Consider the following 6619-nt stretch of genomic DNA (forward strand, 5'->3'; position numbering starts at 1 on the left):
ATTTATAACATAATTAAATTCCAATAAAGCATGATTATTCTAAAATATATGAAACATACATTGGAACACAGCTAACTTATTGAAATGTTCATCAGTAAAGAAAAATATAGCAGAAAAGTTAATATCTTTTTGAATAAAGGAATGAATGATAGGATACATGCCATACTGTACCATAAGTCCAAAATAATAAAAAAAAAAATAACGTATCATAGACATAAAGAAAAGTCAATAATCAAGTGCAAAAGATTTGAAACCTAACAGCAGATGTTAATATATAAATATATATATGTATTTCATATATGCTATAGAATGCAAAATACTCATATAAAAAAGTGGCATTGTATATAATAACATTGAATTTTAATGTAGTGGGGAAAAGAAGTGGTTTTAACATGTCTTAAAGATAACTGGCTAATTATTGGGGAAAAAATTCAAGTTAGATATTTAATGTACACCAAGTATAAAAAACATTTTTCAGGTTTAAAATAGAAAAATATGTAAAATGTACATTTCTGGAAAGAGAATATATTTCTGTAATTTTAAGATGGTAAAAATTGTGCAGATTAGTGCTGTACAATGAAACTCTCTGTAATTATGAAAAGGTACTATATGAATATCATTTGGGAAATCTCTCATCATCCTCACACCCAATCTACCAGCTTACTTTCATCTCTCTATATATATATTCTCTGCTTTCAGCTGTTTTACTACAGATTTGTGCTCCTGCTCCTGTCAACAACATCTGTTTTGCCTGAACTCTTGATCAAATCTATTTTTGCCTTCTCAGTTTATGCCCTCCGATTATTCTCTCTCATGCATTCTTGATTTCTCCCCCTCCATGCCATAATTTCCATCAGCATACAAATATGTACTAGAATCTCCAATTAAGATAAAAATATCTTCTGGCCTTATGTTTCCCTTCAGTTTGACCCTATTTTTTTCCACTCTACTTCTTAGCTGAAATCATTTAAATAGTTGTCCATATTTGGCATCCTCATTTCCCCACCCCATATTCGATTTATGATTTATTTCAAAAGTCTTCCACAGACAGCACTCCATTTAAACTGTCAAGATTGTGGACCCCAGCTTCATCCTTTAAATACTTCCTTCTCTTGGCTTCCTGACTCCTTATTTTTCTTTCTTTTTCTCTATCAGCCTCTCTTAATTCTGTTTTTGGTACTTAGTCATCTGTTCAACTTCTGAATATTATTATTTGATCTTGGCTCAGTCTTGAACATTCTACTTATCTATACATTTCCTTAGTGATTCTATCCAATTGCCTAATATTAAATGCTATCTATATGCTGTTTCCTCAGACTGTATCTCCAATCTCAGCTTTTCCAGAAAAATATAAACTCATAAATTCAACTACTTAATTGATATTGCAATTTTGACCCCTTTCAGTAGCTTAAAGGTAACTTGGCCACAGCAGAAATATTGATAATTCTCTAAATCTGCTCTTACTATGTCTTCCATATTCGTAAATGGCACCACTTTCCATCAGTCAAGCCAAACGTCTTGGAGCTATGCTTGAATAATTTAACTTCCTCACATCACAGTCTCTTTTTAACTCCAAAATTAGTGACTCTTCTTAAAGCTAACATTAGAATAGAACCACTTTCAGAGAGATTCCTACTTCTCTCTGCCTTTCATATGGTCTTAGTCTGAGTCACAATCTGTTCTCACCTAAACTCTTTCAATTGTTTTCAATGCTATGGGACTGAATTCTGTTTGGTCCCTTCACCCCACTCCCACCCTTATCCTGTCCCAGTCATATTTTGGAGCCCTAACCCTCAATGTAATGATATTTAGTGATGAGGTCTTTGGGAGATAATTTGGTTTAGAAGATATCATGAGGGTGGAGCCCTCATAATGGGATTAATGCCCTTATAAGAAGAGACACCAGAGAAGTTGCTCTCTCTCTCCTCTCTCAGCCAGATGAAGAAACAGCCAGAAGAGGGCTGTCTGCAAGCCAGAGAGAGCTCTCACCAGAACCAGACCATACTGGCAACTCATCTTGCATTTCTCAGCCCCTAGATCTTTGAGAAATAAATCTCTGTTGTTTAAGCCACCCAGTCTACAGCACTTTGTTATGGCAGCCCAAGCTAATATACTTTTTAATTGTATTTTCTTTTTTCCATTTTTGATTTCCTATTACCTTTTCTTTGCTTAGCAGCCAGGGTGATAATTTAAATGCCTATATTATACTTTGTATAAAACATTTCCAATGGTTTTCTTACCCTTAGAATAAAATTCAAACTTGTTATCCTGATCTTGTTCATATTTACCTTTCTGATCTCACGTTGCACTATATTATTCTCTCACTTTTCCACTATGTTTCAGCCACACTGGCCTTCTTATCACATCTTTAACATGGATACTGTCTCAGTAAGTTCAAACCAAAAATATTCCTCCTCTGATTTTTGCTTCATTGGCTCCTTTCTAGGAGCCCAGCAATTTAAGTTAGCCACTATCTCACTCTAAATTGTAAGACCTTATTTTAATTATTTTCTTTTTGTACATGATATATATTCTTATTTATTTAGCTTGTATGTTGTCCATCACTGCCTAAGATAAGGTAAACTTGATTCTTCCTTGTTCAACAATCTTTTTCAATGCTTACTATAGTAAGAAATAAATATTCAGTAAAACAATAAAGTTTTGTGTAGAAATTAAATATGATGTTAATACCCACTGTTGCATTAGCGTCTGATAATCTTTTTTTGAGACTGTAAAACTGGCATTATCTGACAAGATTTAAAATGGAAATGCCCTTGAACTACTAATTCTACTTCTTTCAATCTGTCTACTTGCTTAAATCTATCCTTCAGTTATGGTTTCATAATGAATAAATAAATAAATAAATAAATAAATAAATAAATAAATATAGATAGATAGATAGATAGATAGATATACTTTTTTTTTGGAGGGGGTCAAGCCAACCCTGCTTTTATTTCAAGAGATTTTCTCCATGGCTGACAGGAGCTCAGGTTTAAGGACACAGGAGTTCTGCTCGGCCCCCACAGCCTTGAAGTCCTCTAGAAAGGCCACCCCGAAATGAAAGTCAGGAGGGCTGAGGGCATCAGCCACCACTCTTTCAAGGCCAGGTTCCTGTCCTCCGATAACCTGTGCACTCTGAAAGCCAGCAGCTCCAATGCAGTCAGTCACTCTGCAAGGCCTCCAGGATGAATTCACGCAGTACCGTGAGCTCCCTGATGTGCCGTGATCTTAGAAGGTCGACTGGAGGAGGCAGTGGTCTGGGGAGCTGACTCATAGCAGCGTGTAGGTGTATTTTGCATCTCTCTAGCTCCTCCTTCTGCACTGCCTTGGTGCACACCACGCTCAGCCCCTCCTTAGCCTCAAACCTGAGCCTCTGCTCTGACTTGATCTTCTCTGCTATGAGGTTGAAGAAGACCCAGCAGGTAGAACTGAGAGGCCAGGGGTGAGCACGGGAAGGTCCGGCATTGTGGGTCAGGTGCTCCACACCGGCTCTGGGTGCAGCAGCTGCTCCTGGTTCCTCTCCAATTTCCGGGGCTGGAACAGGGCGGCCTTGCTCAGCATGCAGAACTCTTCAGGGCGCTCTTGATTGGAAGCTGGAAGCATAGCCTTCTGGAAGCCACAAGCCTCAAAAACTTATGGGTCCTTTCCAGGCTGTAAATGCATTCCTGAAACACCTTGTTCTATAGCTTGATCTCCTGGTACTTCTCCTCTGGATGCAGAAGGATATTGTCCAGGTATTGGCGATGGTGTCCATACCCAGCTTCACCCTGTTGCACAATTACTGAGTCAGTGAAAATGTGGAGAGAGAATGATCCATTTGATGTGGGCATCCCTCTGATCCTTCCTCACAGTGATCCCTGTGAGTGGGCGGGTGAAGTACACTCCAGGGTCAGCCATGGGTAGAGGATTCTTTGGGCTCAAGCACCATGTTGGTGCCTGGGGCCTCCAACCTCCTATTCAGAGTTCCTTCAGCTCTAAGTTCCTTTCTCACCTGGCTCTGAATGGAATCCTGTGTTGGGGGTCTCAGGGCCCTGAGTTACTTATGCTCAAGTCGACTACAGCAGCTGCTGCCGCCATCTGCGCCTTATCGGTGGGTCCCCGGCTGGAGACTATAAAAGAAATGTGTACTAATGATATATCATTTATAGCATCATTGGTAATTGTGAAAAACTGGAAACAAACTAAAAATTCAGCAAAAATATAGTGATTAACCATACACTACTTGTGTCACATTACATAGAAGACATCAAACAAATGACACTGCTGATCATAAGGCATACCATTATATTTATAACATCAAGGGGAAAAGAAGCTCTAACCAATTACAATTATAAAATAAAATCAATTATAGATCATACATAAACTTCAGAGATATAAAACACAAAAAATCTATATCTTAGAAACAATTAAATATAGTTTACCAGAGGAGACTTTAAAATACTGAATTGTTTCATATATTTTGCAGTTGTTCTAAAATAGTTGGGTGTGTGCATGCATGTGGGTATGTGTGCACATATATGTATAACAAGTTGTGTGCTGCTAAAATTTTGAGAACTGACTTTTCCCCTGTAATGACCAACCCCCAAATCCCTATTTATAGTGTTTGTCAATTTCATAGTGTATATATTTCCACTATGCCTTATTTCAAGCTACCAACATGATGTGACTTATGGGGATTTGGGAAAAGATGCACACAGTTGGCTTTTGTAAGTCAGTATGAGACAGCTCCAGCATACTACTGCAAATAGTTATGGATACAGTCCAGGGCCTCTTTAATTTTCTATGAATGTATCTATGTATCTATCTATATACATATATCTGTGTGTATTTATATATGTATGTCTAAATATGCATATGTATTTTTTAGAAAAATGTCTGTATATATGTTATGGAAGTTGGTATAACTTTGGAGTTGTTTTCTTGACAGATCTCTGTTTAACACGCACAACACGCTAGGATGTCCCCTTTTCATCCATAAAATATGTTGACCATGGTTGCCGAAGGCAGCCTGAAAATTAGTGATTAGTAGGTTTCTTTCAATTATGGTCATGAACTTCTCCTCCCACCAAAAGAGTTGAGTGCTTAACAACATTCATTGTTCCCAAATCTGTTTAAACTGGTGACACATTTTCTTATAATTGGTTCATTTATTTAACAATCAGACATTCTTATAAAATGTGAATGAAAAAGAAACAGCATTGTTGTTTCTCTGAAAACAAAATTAAGTAATTTTATGTAATCTAATGATGTCAAATTAAAAAAAAAATCATTGCTCTCATTTTGGGAGGAGACAAAAAATAAATAAAATTTGGGGATATATATATATATATATATATATATATATAATGTATATACATTATATGCATATATAAAATCTAACAAGATTCTGCATTCAAATTATTTTTAAGGGTTCTTAAGTACTCACTTCCCTTACATCAGAAATGGAAGTCAAAGAAAATGTACTTCATTCAAGAAAGTAATGATGTTAAGAACATAATAATAATCTCAAAGAAAAGACCTTGATTGTATATGGTGGTTTTGTAAAGTGTCAACGGAGTGCCAGGCTGTACTTGGTTCCTCAGAGTTCCCTTTCCAGGATGTTTCTGGTTAAGGTAGCCCACAAGAGACATTTGTGCACTAGGTTTAGAGGATTGAAGTAAAGCAGCAGCCATATTTTTTTTTTTTTATGCTCAGAAGTTTGGGTCAGTGTCATCAGGTACTTTTATAGCTGACTCAAATTGTCAGTCATTTGATGCTTACCTTGTCAGCATGGGGTTGCTGCTGATCCTACAGCTGCTCCAGATGTTCTTTGATCCTCCTTCAGATTCTGACTCTTGAGTCAAGGGTGGGGTTAGCTCCAAGATGAAGGATGCCAGCTTCTCCTGGAGGACATCCACATCATCAAGGTTAAACTTAGTGAGAACTGACATGGCCTCCAATCTTTAGGTGAGTTCCTGTATATGCTTGTAGGGTGCCTATTGTTCACATTTATCTTCCATTTCCAACAGCCTGCCTTGAAGAAGTCAAGTCCCAGAGTTAGACTTGAAGACAACTAGTATACCGTATTTCCAAATATTATATAACAAACTCAATTTATTTACCTATGATTCCCATTTTAACTGTTTTTTTATCCTATTTAACTGAAAACCACTGATCATTACGGCACCTGATAACACAGCTTCTATATATACTCTAATACTCAATAAGGGTCATGTCAAGTTGGAAAAAAAAGCTTCACTATTACAAAGCTGAAGATTGTACAAATTTTATTGAGGAAAAAAAAACTTTTATAACACCAATTTGGCAGCATATATCTTATCTTCAGTCTTAAAAAAACTGTATCTTAAAATCTAACACATTTCCACTATTTAACCTAAAAGGATAGTACTGCACCTAAAGATGTGTGATTTAGGATGTTCGTTACATAACCCTCAATTAAAAAAAAAAAAGAAACATCTATATTTCTGATAGAATAAGAAAATAGTTAAGTAAATTAGGATAAACCTGTATGATAAAATATTTAGAATTTTTTTTTTTTTTGCGGTACGCAGGCCTCTCACTGCTGTGGCCTCTCCCGTTGCGTAGCACAGGCTCTGGACGTGCAGGCTCAGCGGCCATG

The 6619-nt window shown here is 36.7% G+C and overlaps 1 pseudogene; it reads right to left on the minus strand.

The window, feature by feature from the left end:
• Positions 1–2955: 2955 nt before the first annotated feature.
• On the minus strand, positions 2956–5930 carry LOC136123213 (UBX domain-containing protein 6 pseudogene; annotated as a pseudogene).
• Between the last annotated feature and the right edge of the window lie 689 nt (positions 5931–6619).

Source organism: Phocoena phocoena, chromosome 5, assembly GCF_963924675.1.
Source record: "Phocoena phocoena chromosome 5, mPhoPho1.1, whole genome shotgun sequence".
Lineage (NCBI taxonomy): Eukaryota > Metazoa > Chordata > Mammalia > Artiodactyla > Phocoenidae > Phocoena > Phocoena phocoena.